General features: G+C 41.2%; 1 pseudogene; it reads left to right on the top strand.

Annotated features, from left to right (window-relative positions):
- Positions 1 to 6,450: 6,450 nt before the first annotated feature.
- LOC125148197 (10 kDa heat shock protein, mitochondrial-like) lies at positions 6,451 to 8,124 on the top strand (annotated as a pseudogene).
- Positions 8,125 to 16,757: the final 8,633 nt, after the last annotated feature.

The raw sequence follows: 16,757 nt of genomic DNA, 5'->3' as shown, positions 1-16,757 counted from the left end.
ACATTTGAAAACCTGTGCCTTCAGAGGGTTTGGGGGGCAATGACAAGACTCTATTGCAGTGTACTCTAATGCACTGTACAGTGTACAGTGTACAGTGTACTGGTTACACGCCATTATACATTTGTTTGAACGGCTACAATGCACAACACCAAGAGTCAACCCTAATATAACCTATGGACTCATGGTGATAATGATGCGTCAAAGTAGGCTCATCAGTTGTGACAAACGGACCACTCTGGTGAGGGCACAATAAAGAGTGGAGACTATGCACTGGTGGAGACAGGTGATACATGGGAAGTCTCCTCACGTTCCTCTCAATTTTGCTGTGTACCTAAAACTGCTCTAAAAACATTGTCTTAAAAACAAAACCAAAAAACTCTATGCTTTTAATTCTGAGCCAGGAATTTGGCATCGTTTCCTCAATGAGATTATATGCCTTGGTGTTTGCATAATGACTGGTATTGTTTTGATTTGTGGCTTTAGTGTTCTGTCCCCTGGGCTTTGCATTTTTATGGGCCCGTTGCTAGGGACCTAGGCTATCTGTGAAGTTCGAGATTTCTATTTTAGGGTATGTAATCTTCCAAAGTTGTGCACTGAAACCTTTTGAATGCGCTTGTGTGTATATGCACCTGGTATCTTGAATGGCTGGAGTATACTGGAGATGATGAGTCACAGGGCAACGAGGCCTATGGACGAGACAATCACCAAAACTCCCTCCCTCTGTGATGACTGTAGTCATTCATTAAGGCATGCGGATTTTCCCAGGGAGGGGTGTTTCATTTGAAAGGCCTGAAGACCTTACGGTATTTTGTTGAATCTAAGATGCCCTCGTCTATAAAACGTACCTTTCATTAAATTCTGTACTCCTGGGAAAGAAAAACAACTCCAGCCATACTTATAAGACATCTAAGTAAGAAGCATTCTGAGTACAGAGATGTGAAAATGTAAACAAAACAGAACAAAACAAACCATTTTGGAATCAATGAAGTATCATTTGTTATAATACAGCCACACTGAGTTAAAGTGCGAGACTTAAACCACAAGATCTTTGCAAGGATTTGCTTCATGATTCAGAGGTAACTACAGGTCAAAACACTCGCATACTTTGATATATCATGAGGCGAGGTCCCCTGGGATTCTGCAAGCCCCAAAGATCTCTTTTTAAAATTTTGTAGGGGTCTTAAAAGGCCATAACTACTGGGAAAAAGAGTCCTGAGGCCAACCTGTTAATTCAAATTGTCACCCAAACCTTGCTCAGTAGATATTATAATGTCCATTTTAGAGGTGAGGAAACTGAAATTCAGAGACGCTATAATGTGCTTGGAGAACTAGCTGATGGAGGACGAATAACATGGCATTAACCCCTCACTGGGACATTTAATTCCTGGAGTCCCAAATGCCTGAATGGTCCTACTATACAGATATTTGATATTTTGTTATAGGTCTCATAGACCAAAGGGCCATTTGTACACACAGTCCATATGCTTTGGAATATGGAAAAAAAATTATAATTCAGTCCAAATGGAGTTTCTAAGTCAATGTTTATCCCTGTTTGTGTTATTATCCAACAAGCTAGATGTACAGATGGGACCAAGTCTTTCCATTTTATAAAATGGAAAGAGGCAACAAGAACAAAAGAATTCCTCTTTTACTCAAAATATTTTATCTATAAACTAGTTGTCTATGGCACCTGTCTTTACAGACAACTTGGGAATTAATATTTTTTAATGTTTATTTATTTTTGAGAGACAGAGTGCAAGCAGGGGAGGGGCAGAGAGAGGGAGAGACACAGAATAGGAAGCAGGCTCCAGGCTCTGAGCTGTCTTCACAGAGCCCTACGCGGGGCTCAAACCCATGAACCATGAGATCATGACCTGAGCTGAAGTTGGACGCTTAACCAACTGAGCCACCCAGGCACCCCAGGAATTAATATTTGTAAAGGAGGCCAACATTACCTGGAAACCAAAGCCAGAAAAGGACATTACTACAAAAACAAAACAAAACAGAACAAAACAAAACAAAACAAAACCCTATAGGCCAATATTCCAGACGTTAGATGCAAATATTCTCAACTAATATTTGCAGACTGAATTCAGCAGCACATTAAAAGGATCATTCACCATGATCAAGTGGAATTTATGCCTGGGATGCAAGGATGATTCAACATACACAAATTCATCAATGTGATAAAACCATACTAACCTATAATCATCTCAATAGATGTAGAAAAAATCTGACAAAATTCAACATCCTTTCATAGTAAAAACATTTACAAAGGCATTAGAATTGAAGAAGAAATACGGCTGTCTCTATTTACAGATAACATGCTTTTTATACAGAAAATCCTAAAGACTCAACCAAAAAACTGTTAGATGTAACCAACAAATTCAGTAAAGTTGCAGGATACAAAATTAACATACAAAAATTCTATTCATTAACAATGAATTATCCAAAAAATAAATAAATAAAAGTAAAATCAATTCCATTTACAATAACATCAAAAACAACAGATTATTTAGGAATTAATCTAACCAAGTAGGTAAAAGATCTCTATTCTGAAAACCATAAGACAATGATAAAAGAAATCAAAGAAGGCACAAATGGAAAAGTACCCAATGTTCATGGATTGGAAGAAATAATACTGTTAAAAGGTCAATACCAGCATAAGCCATCTATAGAGTCAATGCAATCCCTATGAAGACTCCAATGGCATTTTTTATAGAAGTAGAAATAACAATCCTGAAATTTATATGGAGCCACAAAAGACACCAAGTAGCTAAAAAAATCCTAAGAAAGAAAGACAAAGCAGGAGGCATCACACTTCTCTATTTCAAACTCTACTGTAAAGCTATAGTCATCAAAATAATGTGATACTGGATAGAAACAGAAGAATAGAGCAATGGAACAGATGAGAGCTCAGAAATAAACCCAAGTATATACAGTCAACTAACATTTGACAAAGGAACCAAGAATATTCAATGGAGAAAAGGCAGTTTCTTCAATAAATGATGCTGGGAAAATTGGATATTCATATGTAGAAGAATAAAACTAGATCTCTGTCTTACACATTCACAAAAATTAACTCACAATAGATTAAAGACTTGAATGTAATACCTGAAACCATGAAATTGCTAAAAGAAAATATGGGAAAAATTTCCTTGATGTGGGTCTTGGCAATGATTTTTTGATCTGACACTTAAAGCACAAGCAACAAAATAAAACAGGTGGACCACATCAAACTAAACAGCTTCTGCACACACATACACACACACACACACAACAACAACAACAACAACAGCTACCAACAAAGCTAAAAGACAACGTATAGAATGGGAAAATATTTGCAAACTATATATCTGATAAGGGGTTAATATATAAAATATAAAAAGAACTCACACAATAGCAAAACAAACAATCTTATTTAAAAATGGGCAAATGACCCGAATAAACTTTTTCCAAAGAAGATTCATGAATGGCCAATAGGTACATGAAAAGAGGCTCAGCAGTCATCAGGGAAATGCAAATCAAAACCACAGTGTGGTATCACCTCACACCTGTTACAATGGCTGTTGTCAAAAAGAGATAACAAGTGTTGGTGTAGATGGAGAGAAAAAGGAGCCCTTGTGTGCTGTTGGGACGGTGAACTGGTATAACCACTATGGAAAACAGTATGGATGATCTTCAAAAATTTAAAACTAGAACTATCGTATGATCCAGTAATTCCACTTCTGGGAATGTAACCAAGGTAAACAAAAACACTAACTCAAACAGATACCTACACCCTCATGGTCATAGCAACATTATTTACAATAGTTAAGGCATGGAAACAACCTAAATGTCCATCAACAGATGAATGAATAAAGGAGTCCTGATTTATATGATTTATCAGATACATATATATATTAAATATAATATTATTCACCCATAAACACTGAGGAAATCAGGCCATTTGCCACAAGATTGGAGGACCTTGAGGGCATTGTGCTCAATGAAATAATTTGGAGAGAGAAAGACAATACTACATGATCTCAGTTATACGTGGAAATCTAAGAGGAAGAAAAAGCTTTATAGAAAAAGAGATCGGATTTGTGGTTACCAGAGCCTGGGAAATAGAGGCAGAGGGAATTGAGAGAAGGTGGCCCGATGATAACTTCCAGGTAAAAGGTAAATAAACACTAGGGATGTAATGTACAACATGATGACTATAATTACCCTTACTGTATTACATATAGGAAAGTTGTTAATAAATCCCAAGAGTTCTCATTACAAGGAAAAGCATTTTCCCCCCTTGTTTCCATTTATTTGTATTCTATCTGTATAAGATGATGGACATTAACTATACTTATCGTGATGATCATTTCACATATGTAAGTCAAACCTTTATGCTGGACTCCTGAGACTCATAAAGTGATGAATGTCAATTATATCTCAATAAAACTAGAAAAACGTTTTGAAAAGTTGTTTACACCCATTGCCTGTTGCAAGTTTTGGCTTTTTCCTTTCTCACTCCTTTTGACGTTGACCATACGTATTCTTCCTGTTCATTCTCCTAATAGCATCTTTTCCTTTTCTTTCACTCAGTTTAAATCCTTAAAGCTAGAGCCTATTGGATTTTTGGGAACAAATTCCTAGTGACTTCTTGATTTCAATTTCGTTTCCATTAATTGGGGAGAAAAAGAAAACTTAAAGGCGTTCGAAAAGCAAAAATGAACACACGTATTCAAAAGCTAATTATCTGAGTAAAAATAATTGTATAAAATAGAGGAAAAGCAATATACAAGATTTAGAATAAGAAAGGTAACACAATTCTTTGTAAAGAAAGGATTTAAAACCAAATTTAAGGGGATGTTCTAAGACATGGCCTTAGCATTTTCCAAAGTGTGAAACTTAGAACCATAGTCTTACAAAAAGATCAGTTAAGCAACAAAAGGTTCCTGGGTTCCTGATCAAAACCATTTAAAGCCCCTTTAGGTTGTACTCAGAGAGATTCATAATGCACATTAGCTTTATGGACACTTCTGGATGAAATGGAAAACTTTATTGTGAAATGTAAATGATTAGCATTAACTCTAGAAGCACTAGAAAACCTGAATAGATCCCTTTGTGAAAAAGGTATCACACTTAAAGGAGTCACAGATTATAGTTCTATCACATCATTAAAGAATAGACAATTCTTAGGCTATCTAATCTAATACAGAGTATCAAGGATATTTTTTCTAATGCATCGGATGGGTTAGAATTACCCTCATTAAAAACAAACAAACAAACAACCCCCCCCCCCAAAAAAAGTAAAAGGCAGCTATTGACCATACTTACTTATACACTGTGGTACATCAATGCTAAATGAAACCTTAGTGAATCTGATATACCAAGCAGGGTTCATTCTAGCTAGGCAAAAGTATATAACAAAAAAATTTCCATATGAAAATGCATCTTAATACCAAGACTTTGGAAGAGCCCAATAAAGGCTTGTTTCAGATGTGTGGACAGGGGCGCCTGGGTGGCTCAGTCGGCTACGCCTCTGACTGGGGCCTCAGGTCATGATCTCGCAGTTCATGAGTTCGAGGTCCACACGGGGCTCTGTGCTGACAGCTTGGAGCCTGGAGCCTGCTTCAGATTCTGTGTCTCCCTCTCTCTCTGCCCCTGCCCCACTCACACTCTGTCTCTCTCTGGCTCTCAAAAATGAATAAAAATGTTAAAAAATTACAAAAGAATTTAGATGTAATATACAATAATATAAAATCTGAAGGAAATGTAGGTAAATATTTTTTATGATATTTCAGTGGGGAAGGGCTTTCTAAATATGATACCAAAGGCATAAATTGTGGCAATGAATCCTTAATGAAGCCACGTAAAATCTCAGCACTTCTACATTCTTAAATGCAGCCTAAAGAATCACCAAAAGCAGTGAATTTAGAAAAATATTTACAACTTACATAATCGAGTTAATAATCTTTGTATATAAGGAGTCTTTGGGAACCAGCAAATAAAAGCACCCAACTTGACACAACGGGAGAAGTTCAGAGAGGAAAAGTTACACAGAGGTTAAATATCAATAGAGTGTGTATGAATGACTGTTTACTTTGTTATGAATCATAGAAGGACAGAATCACACATTAAGAAATCACCCGATTCCTATAAAATTAGCCAGTATAAAGCATTGTGCCCAATGGGTGTCAGCGGCCTTGGCAGAGCAGAGGGTTGGTGGCCTGGGGAGGCTGAGAGAGCCCGGCAGGCACATGCCCTATGTGTGTGGCCTGCCCCGGGGGGTTACACGTACAGTGTGGGCCAAGGGCAGGGAGTGGGTGATCCGGCATCTCATTCCTTCGGGCCCTAAGCCTATCTAAAACCATTGCATTGAACAAGCAAGGTGTCGCTGAAACAACTCCATTTTTGTTTCTTACTGCTTTCGTTACTCTGCCACATGGAGCTAATTATTCCCCTGTCCGGATGAACACTCCGGAAAATCCCGCCGCTTCTCCGAGAAATTACCGCGATTCCATCTGGACTTGGAATGAAAGTCTCTGCACCTTCCCCACGTGAGCCTGCATCCAAGCAGCCTGACAGCAGAAGCCTGCATTCGGAAAGGGAGTGTTGGCTCACCCTCTCTCTCTCCTACCCTTTCTCCCCGAGCTCTGGAAATCTGGTTTCTATTCCACTCGAGCTGGGACACGGCGGACCAAATGGGAGCAAGTGCTTACTACTTGTCCTGTCGTATTGCCAGCGTTTTCTGGACTTGATTATATTGAAAACTGACTCTCGTGTGGGATTCTTTGGAGGAGCCTATCTGTGGCTCCTTGGACGACGCACACGGTCTCTGTTCCAGATGCTCACTTACCTCTGCAGCTCTAAGCTATTTGGTGATGCCTCCGGTCTCTTCCGGTCTTCCAGGCAGTCCTCCAGATGAAAGACGAGCAACTGTGGCTCACGGGCCCCCATAGCCCACTTCTTTCCTAGCTTAGAAAGCAGCCGAGCAGGGCATCCCTCCATCTTTAGCTCTGCAGGTGGTCTCAGAAACCAGCTTGCTGATTCCCAAAGTGCAGGGTATATGCGTTATGCTCTCCAAGCCACCCTGGTGGTGTGAACTGGGGGGCAAGCAGGTGCATCTGTGCCCCTGGGGAGAGGGAGAATGGGGGAGGAGAGGAGGAGGGAGATGTATGGCACAGTAATACATTTCTCCAAAAGTCCGTCCCTGAAATGCACAATCTCTGACCTTTTAGAGCCTTGAGATGTGTGTTGGAGGCAGTCACCCAGAGGACATGACCTCTGGTTGACTCGCAGGCTGGACCCAGCGCCCGGAGGCTTCTCACCTCCTTCCCGGTCCTCCGATCGTGCACTTTGCTTGCCTTCTCACAGTGGAGGCTGCCCGGGAGAACAGCCTGCGGAGCAATGTGTCGTTGAGTCCCCGGGACTACGTACATTAACTGAATCCAGGTAAGTTCTCTACAGAAACTTTGAGGATTTCTTGGGGCGCCTGGGTGGCTCAGTCGGTTAAGCCTCTGACTGTTGGTTTCAGCTCAGGCCACGATCTCACGGTTCGTGGGTTTGAGCCCTGTATGGGATGCAGAGCCTGCTTGGGATTCTCTCTCTCTCTCTGTGTCCCTTTTCCCCTCTCCCCTGCTCTCTTTCCCTCTCTCTCTCAAAATAAATAGATACACTTTAAAAAAAAGGTTTTTTTTAAAGGAAACTTTTAAGATTCTTGTGAGCGGGTGTGGAGACCTACTCACCTTGTGGCTGTTGAGTCAAACTTGAAAAGTAGGTTTGTTGCCTTATTATACCTGCCACCTACTGTCCTCGGTGGCCCAGAGCGGGCTACAAACTGCCGGCAGGACGGGCGTTCAGGAACTTTCTTCCCCTCCCAGACTGGGTTTTAGTTGAAAGGAGTGCAGCCGAAACTGTAAACAGAGGAGGCACTGTGCTTCCAGAAAAATCTTAAGGAAAACACATTGCAGGCAACAGTAGTAGCTGTTGGATCGGGTCTACAGTAAAGTGTGGACTGATTCCACCAGTCAGCGTGGAAGTTGGGGTAGTTCTCCAGAATAGGGAGGCACCAACGTAGTTCTAGATGACTAGGATTATTTCTCATTTAGAGATGTCGGCATTCTTGCAAAGTATGTAGACTGAAGTAAGTCACTATTGACATGGTATCACATGAAGCTGCCCCTTCTAGACAATTCGGAATTCTGTCATCATGTGAAAATCGCCATGTCTCTCTCTTATGATAAACTATGACATCCCAAACCCCAAAACAAAAACGAAATAACCCACAAATAAACGCCTGCCGCCCGTCAATCTGTAGCGGGCTCCCCTTTTCCTCTGCGGAGGGGGCCAGTCCATAAAACAACAATCTAAGAGGAAAAATGGTTTCTCCTGTCTTTAGTGTAGGCCTTGCCTGGGAGTCTAACCTTTCAGTCTGGAGTATTGTTTCTACCGCATTAGGCCTCGACAGAAATTTCTGTCTTAAGGCTCCCAAGAGCTATTACATGTCTAAGAATTTATTAATTTTAGCCCACTGAAACCCATTTTGGAGATCTGACCTTCAGAACTGTGAGATAGTAAATTTGTGACATGTGAAGTCACCATGTTTGTGGGGTCCAGCAGTGGGAAGCTAATAACGTTATCTGTATATTTGTGTGTTTCTCCCACTAGATTCTGAGCTGCTTAAGGATATGGGTATTGTTTCATTCAAGCGCAGTAAAGTAGAAAAGCAAGTAGGGGGCGCCTGGGTGGCTCAGTCCGTTAAACATGCGACTTCAGCTCAGGTCATGATCTCACAGTCTGTGAGTTCGAGCCCCACATCGGGCTCTGTGACAGATCGGAGCCTGGAACCTGCTTCGGATTCTGTGTCTCCCTCTCTCTCTCTGCCTCTCCCCTGCTTGCACTCTCTCTCTCTCTCTCTCTCTCTCTGTCTCAAAAATAAAATAAAAAATTAATAAATTCTTTAAAAAAAAAGAAAGGCAAGTAGGTTTAGATGTTAAGGTTTTTCCAATTTGAATTTATTAGAGGAAGCGGTTACATAGGTATCTGATGCATTAACAATCACTTCAGTCTTTTGAAGTATCAGTAAAAAATTGGGTTTATCATTTTTTTTTCATTAATTGTTTGCATGTAAATTTTACATCAAAAGAGAAAAGAGGTTTGTTTCCAAATTCAACTGACAGTCGTATGAATCTTTAACTTTCTCTTGTCTCTGTCTATGTTTGGGTGCTTCATGAGATTGCTTCGTGGAATCATGGGATCCTCAGAGATTATGTATTCTTATGTCTTTGTTTCAAGAAAACTTGCGATTTTGACAAGCTTCGATTAACTGATAGCTTGTGTCAGAGCTAAGGCTACAACTGATTTTGTGTTCAGTATTAATTTAGTATCTTCCTTAACTGAAAATCACAAGGAATAGTACATGCATGTATATACACGTATACGTCACTGTGCGTGTGCGCGCGCACACACACACACACACACACACACAGATTATTTACAGACCACCCACAGATTCTGGAGACTGTGAGGTAAATATATCTTTGAAGGACCATTTTTCCCCAGCCAACCACAAACATGCATGTGGTTTCAACAGAATGGATCGTCTTTTCTTCTCTTGTCGGGTCTGGATGTGGAGTGTCAAATTTGTCGTGTTTTATAGCTCACAAGTGTTGCATACATTCTTTTGAATACGTCGCATATTGCTGGACAAAAATATTTTTTTGAAAGGGACTTACTCATTTAGGGACTTATAATTTAGTGCTAGAAGTTTGAAATGCACACAAGTGACTGTAACAAAACTGATACAGTCATTTTTGTTGTTGTTTCGAGAAGTACTCTGGTTGCTCGACAGAAGTGAGTCCATTGAAAACACTGGGTGCCCCAGACAGTGAAAAACCACCCTCTGAAGCAGAAATTCATCTAGGGATCATTGGGTATGTATTAGTCGTGTTAGTTAAATTTAGGCATCTTCATGACGAAGGTTTTCATTTCAAAAGTGATCGTGGCGTCCAAGCCTTAAGACCCTTTCGCACAAGGGACGCGTCAGGGTTTAATAATGGAAACCCAGTGCTCTGAAAGAAGGGTTCTGAACAGAGCAGTTTGCTGGCAACTCCAGGCTTCTGGGATGATGTACACATTAGTCCTCCCAAAGGCAACTTGCCGGGGCAACATGAATAACCAGTTCTTTCCTCCTCTTTTCCAGTATTTGGCAAATAGAATGGGGAGCACCATTTTATCTGGACCTTGACTGGCAATGTATTATGCACTATGGAATAGTGTTTCCTTCTGCTTTAGTATTTAAAACACTTCTAAAAATATATCCCCTCCCCCAATTTTGGCTTAGACTTATTTACTGAGTTTCTGTGATATATACTGGGTACTTTTGGGGCGACAGTGACCCAGCCACGAAAAAATTAGAATCTTTACCCTTGTTGAACTTACATTCTAGACATAGCCAAGGGCACAAAGCTAATTCTCAGCCTCAATTTAACTAAGCATAACGCTCTACCAGTGAATACAACCACAAGCATTGTAGAATCGAGCTTCTCAAATTTAACGCGCTACAGATCACCCGGGGATCTTGTTAAAATGCAGATTCTGATTCAGGTAGTCTGGGTGGAATCTGATATTCTCTATTTCGGATAAGCTACTAAGAACTTGGACCAGACTTTGAGTGGCAAGGCTAGGGTGGAGGCGAGGAGGTTTGGAAAAAAAAGTGCTTTGATTTGAATTTTGACTCTGTTGCTTTCGCAAAAATCCACTGGTGTTTCAGTGTCTTGGTTTGTTTTGTTTCTGCTCTTGTTTTTTTGGAGAACGAGGACAATTATGGCAATTATGATGATCCAGCTACCATTTATTGAACATCAGCACTGGGCTGGGCACTGTGCTATGTTTTTGACCTATATATTTTAATCCTCACCGCAATCCTGCAAAGTATGAATGATTGCTCTCATTTACAGATTAGCAAAGAAACAAACTGTGCTTGAAGAGGTTAAGTCATTTCCTTAAAGCCGCTCACCAGGCAGGCGTGGGAGCTGGGCTCTTGCTCTGTGCGCAGTAAGACTCTTTTTTGTAAAATGAGGGAGGAAAGTAGAGGTGACGATGTGCACGATGTGCCTAGGACTGTGCTTGATGTTTACCAGGGGTTAAATAATGGTCTGTCCCCTTTCGTCTTTAGGGGGGTTGTGGGCGCCATGTGTAACTATGATTGGGAAAGATGGCATCATGCGTTGACAAGAGCTGGGAGATGGCGCATTCTGGAAATCCCGTATTTTTCCTTCCCATGAGACCCACTCCATTTGCCCAGAACTCACTGTGATTGGTGGACATATCCTCTTACCGTCCAGGGCCCATGGACCTGTGGAGAGTAGTTACCAAAAGGAGTCCAATCCAGCTACCTATCTCCTACCTAATCCTTCAGTAGGGCAACTGCTGACACCACCTCTGTCCAGTCTGCATTTCCTAACCCTCTCCTCCTGCCCAAACCTTTTTTTCCCCCCAACTAGCAGCAACACCAGTGTCAGAGTCTCTGCACCCCCGTTCCTGGTATCCTGAAGCTGTGCGGAGGGAAGAGAGGCTCCACGCGGCAGTATACGAGCATGCGTGTGTTTTACTTGTTGGGGATGATCAAAACTGGGACTGCTCCTATGGACCAAGGAGCCCCGGCGTCCCTGGGAGCTTGTTAAAAATGCAGCTGCCTTGGGGGCCACTCCAGATGTACAGCATCAGCATCCTGCGCTTGGGTCTCTGTGATATCACCACGCTGTCCGGGAAAATGTGATAAAGACCACAGTCTGAGAAGCATCATTTTCAGGGGAAAATGTGTTGCAAGGTCCAAATGAATCATTTAGAAATTAGCATTCAGAGACAGCCCGTTATTAGTGGAGGTGGTGTTGGCTTTACAAAGAGAAGAGACAACCCCTTCTTTAAGGCAGAAGGCTACTGATGCTGTCTCCAAGGGCCAGATAGTAGAGCCTCTCCTCCACCTCCACCTCCACCTTTTCCAACCTCAAGACAATGATTGAGCTGAACGTACTTGGCCAACATAAAGTTTCCGTGTGCATCTGATTTGTGAGGTCGGAGAAAGCTATGGGAGGTGCAGAAATGTTGAAGTTTGGCTTTTTCCAAATTTAGGTTTGTTCTCGCCTCAACACCCTACCTCAGCAATTATTTTCACTGAAGTGATGCTTATATTCAGAAGGGCAGTTAATATAAGTTGAGGACAGTAGTGTTAATGAAAAGGCACATGCTCATTTCTGTTGTTGCTCGGTTTTTTGGCTTAGCTCAATTACCCCGACTCTTAAGTGCCACTTTCTGCCCAAACCTGATTGACCAAGGGCAAATTCAGATCTTTGGGTCTGTGTGTTCTTGAAGGATTCAGCAGGGGCTTTTGCACATACTAACATTCACTGGTTATTGATTAGTAGAGGAAATGCTTGAGTTTTATATTAGAGAGCAAATTGCTCAATGCAAAAGAAAAACTCTTAGAAGTAATAAGAAAAATAATCAAGTGACTCCATGAAAAAAAAAAAAAGCAAAAACAATGAACCCAATAGTTTTGTTTTACTTCAGTTCACTTAACGTTGCTCCCTGCCCCCGTTCATGATGGGTGATATGTATACTTATAAGTAAGGCAGTGAGGGGGTGGGGTGGGGGACTATGTTCTAGAAGATGCATCGGAATCCCCGAGGGTGACATAATTCATGCTACCCACAGAACCATAAAATTCCTAGGAATGTTTTGAATAAGAAATGAGAGAGGGACGCCTGTGTGGCTCAGTTGGTTGGGCATCCTACTCTTGATTCCAGCTCACGTCATGATCCCACGGTCGTGAGATCAAGCCCCGAGTCAGGCTCTGTGCTGAGTGTCGAGCCTACTTAAGATTCTCTCTCTCTCTTCCTCTGCTCCTCCCCCACACTCATGCTTTCTTTCTCTCTCTCTCTCTCAAATAAAAAAAATTTTAAATTTAAAAAATTAAAAAAGAAATAAGAGAGACCCCTATATAGGAAACTTCACACTTTTACTAAGAGACATCGAAGACAACTTGAATAAAAGTCCAGACACAATTTTGAAGATTCTGCTTGAAAAATGATCAATTCTTTAAGAATTATTGGAAAGGTTGGTGCAATTTTAATAAAAATCCCAGTGATTTTTTTTTCAAACTTGCTGAAAGTTTAAGTTCTACTAAGAAAAAAAGGACAAAACTATTTGAGAATATTTATTTAAGACTATCACTTAAAGGGGCACCTGGGTGGCTCAGTCAGTTGAGCGTCCGATTTCGGCTCAGGTCATGATGTCACGGTCCGTGGGTTCGAGCCCTGCATCGGGCTCTGTGCTGACGGCTCAGAGCCTGGAGCCTGCTTCAGATTCTGTGTCTCCCTCTCTCTCTGTCGCTCCCTCACTCCCGCATATAATTTGGATATACCTTATGGTCTTAGAGGAAATGGATTGCACTTGGCAGGAAAAGAATCAATATAAAGTTTTCTCAAGGATGGATTGCATTGCCAGATTAGAGAATACCATCAATAAACCTATGGGCAGAAGAAATAAGAAAACAAGAAGGAAGAATTGGTATAGATGGAGTCTTTTTATTTTATTTTATTTTATTTTATTTTATTTTATTTTTTTTAAGTAATCTCTACACCCAACATGGGGCTTGAACTCACAATCCCCAGTTCGAGAGTCACATGCTCTACCAACTGAGCCAGCCAGCTGCCTCAGACGGAGTCTTCAGATAACTGTAAACCAAGTACAATGTACAGGAGTGTTTTTGTCCTGATTTGAACAAACTATAAAAAACACATTTATGAGACAATCAATGAAATGTGAACTTGGCCTGGATATTTGATCATATTAAGCAATTTTTCATTTGCTTGCTTTCCAGGTGATACTGTAGCTATGGTTTTAAATTTTTTAATGTTATAAAGCTGTATCATAAAACATTTCCAGATGAAATGATATGATGTCTGGAAGTTTGCTTGAAAACATTCTGTTGCTGGCTGTGTTGGGGTAGAGATGAAATAAAGTTGGCCGTATAATTTAGGCTGAAATATAGATATTTTTTTTTTTTGGCTGAGAGATATTTGGGGGATCTACTACCTTCTCAATTTTTGTGCTGGAAAACTTCAGAAATAACAGTTTGAAAAGAAATACATAATAAGATGACAAAGTAGATGGAACTCAGGAAATTTTAAGTTTTGTATCAAGTTTAGAAACACTTCTGGGAGGTAAGACAGTCCCAAGTGTGTTTGCTATTTACATGTGATTTAAAAAAAAAATTTTTTTTTTTCAATGTTTATTTATTTTTGGGACAGAGAGAGACAGAGCATGAACGGGGGAGGGGCAGAGAGAGAGGGAGACACAGAATCGGAAACAGGCTCCGGGCTCTGAGCCATCAGCCCAGAGCCCGACGCGGGGCTCAAACTCCCGGACCGCGAGATCGTGACCTGGCTGAAGTCGGACACTTAACCGACTGCGCCACCCAGGCACCCCTACATGTGATTTTTAAGAGAGCTTGGCACATTAAAGAAGTGGACAGGTTAGCTACGTGGAAAAAATTAATTATTTGTCAATAAACAGTTAGTAAAGGTACCAGAAAGGCGCATAATGATAAGTTTCAGCGATGAAACAAGACGTCTTAATGTGTCTGCCTGAGCCATGCAGCAGGGAAGAAATAATGAGAAGCAATTCAGTTTCCCAGAGATAATAGAGTTTACCAACAAAGAAGCGGTGATAATAACTGTTACACATACCTGCTGTATAAAACAAAGTGGGAAGAGTGTTAACAAAGGCAAGAATGTACTTTGTAGCATAGCATCATGGGAAAGATTTATTTGGATTAGGACTTGATATGTTGGTATGCAATTGTGCCAGACTTGGTCAGGCAGATCGGAATTCAAATCCTGCTTCCACTATTTGCCACAAGATTTTTGCACATACGATTATTTTTTCTAATGTATCGATTTGTTCGAGGAACCCGGGTGGTTCAGTTGGTTAAGCGTCTGACACTTGATTTTGGCTCAGGTCATGATCTCACGGTTTGTGAGTTCGAGCCCCGCGTCTGGCTCTTCATTTGATGGCATGGAGCCTGCTTGGGATTTTCTCTCTCTCTCTCTGTCTCTCCCTCTCTCTCTCTCTCTCTCCCTCTCTGTCTGCCCCTCCCCTGCTCATGGTCTCTTTTTCCTCAAAATAAATAAAATAAATATTAAAAAAAATAAATTTCTTTATTTACGAGAGAGAGAGAGAGAGGCAACATGTGCACGAGGGAGGGGCAGAGAGAGGAGAGAGAGAGAATGCTGTCAGCACAAAGCCCCACCTGAGGTTGGAGGCGGGGCTCCAGGCAGGGCTCGAACTAACAAATGGTGAGATCATGACCTGAGCCAAATCAAGAGTCGGATGTTGAATGGACGGTGCCACCCAGACGCCCCTGCACAAACAATTACTCTCTGCATGCTTGCATTGTACAACTGGTATATTACCTTCTCTGTGTGAATTACTTTACGACTTAATTCCTAATTTTTTTAAAGATAAATTTTCACAATTTTTAATTTGGGGCCTTACCACGCTAAGTATAACGGGCACAAGCGCCACCTATTGATTAAATAGAGTAAGTGCCTTGGATAAGAGGGAGAGCGGAAGCAAACCTCTAAATTTGTATTTTAGTGGCAAATTTGGGTAACAGCATAGTTCCCGCAAAATTTCTTTGTTCAAATGGATGGTGAATACAAAAACGTTTTAAATAACAGTAAGTGTTTTCTCATAAGAATAAGCTGCATGTCTGTGCGCTTATGGAATTAATTTCATGGAACAGTTCAATTTTAGAGCTGTAAAAACAAAACACTGCCGGGGCGCCTGGGTGGCGCAGTCGGTTAGGCGTCCGACTTCAGCCAGGTCACGATCTCCCGGTCCGTGAGTTCGAGCCCCGCGTCAGGCTCTGGGCTGATGGCTCGGAGCCTGGAGCCTGTTTCCGATTCTGTGTCTCCGTCTCTCTCTGCCCCTCCCCCGTTCATGCTCTGTCTCTCTCTGTCTCAAAAATAAATAAACGTTAAAAAAAAAATTAAAAAAAAACAAAACACTGCCAGATTCACGACAATTCTGAGACAGCCAGAAAGCACAGCTATGTATTAATGGTATAGATTTATGGATCTGTGTGCAATCTGAAATATCTATTACTATTAGGTCATTTAAAACTCAATTTTGACTTCCAAAATCTTTTAGAGCTGAACAGTATGTTGTGGTAGATGGATAATTATCAATGCTTTTCCTTTTTATTTCTTTTTTTCTTTTCTTTTCTTTTTAGGTTTCTTTATTTTTGAGAGAGAAAGAGGGACAGAGTGTGAGTGGGGGAGGGGCAGAGAGCAGGAGACACAGAATCCAAAGCGGGCTTCAGGCTCTGAGCTGTCAGCACAGACCCCAACATGGGGCTTGAACTCAGGAACCTCGAGATCATGACCTGAGCCGAAATCTGACGCTGAACCAATGGAGCCACCCAGGTGCCTCTTTCTTTCTTTCTTTCTTTCTCTTTCTTTCTTTCTTTCTTTCTTTCTTTCTTTCTTTCTCTTTCTTTCTTTCTTTCTTTCTTTCTTGTTTATTTATTTTGAGACAGAGAGAGAGAGAGAGAGAGAGAGAGAGAGAGCATGAGCAGGGAAGGAGCGGAGAAAGAGGGAGAGAGGGAGAATCCCAAGCCACAGAGTGCTGGAACTCATGAACTGCAAGATCATGAACTGAGCTGAAATCAAGAGTCAGACGCTCAGCTCAGCAGACTGAGCCACCCAGGC

Source organism: Prionailurus viverrinus, chromosome D2 (genome assembly GCF_022837055.1).
Source record: "Prionailurus viverrinus isolate Anna chromosome D2, UM_Priviv_1.0, whole genome shotgun sequence".
Lineage (NCBI taxonomy): Eukaryota > Metazoa > Chordata > Mammalia > Carnivora > Felidae > Prionailurus > Prionailurus viverrinus.
This window is presented reverse-complemented; position numbering and strand designations above follow the sequence as displayed.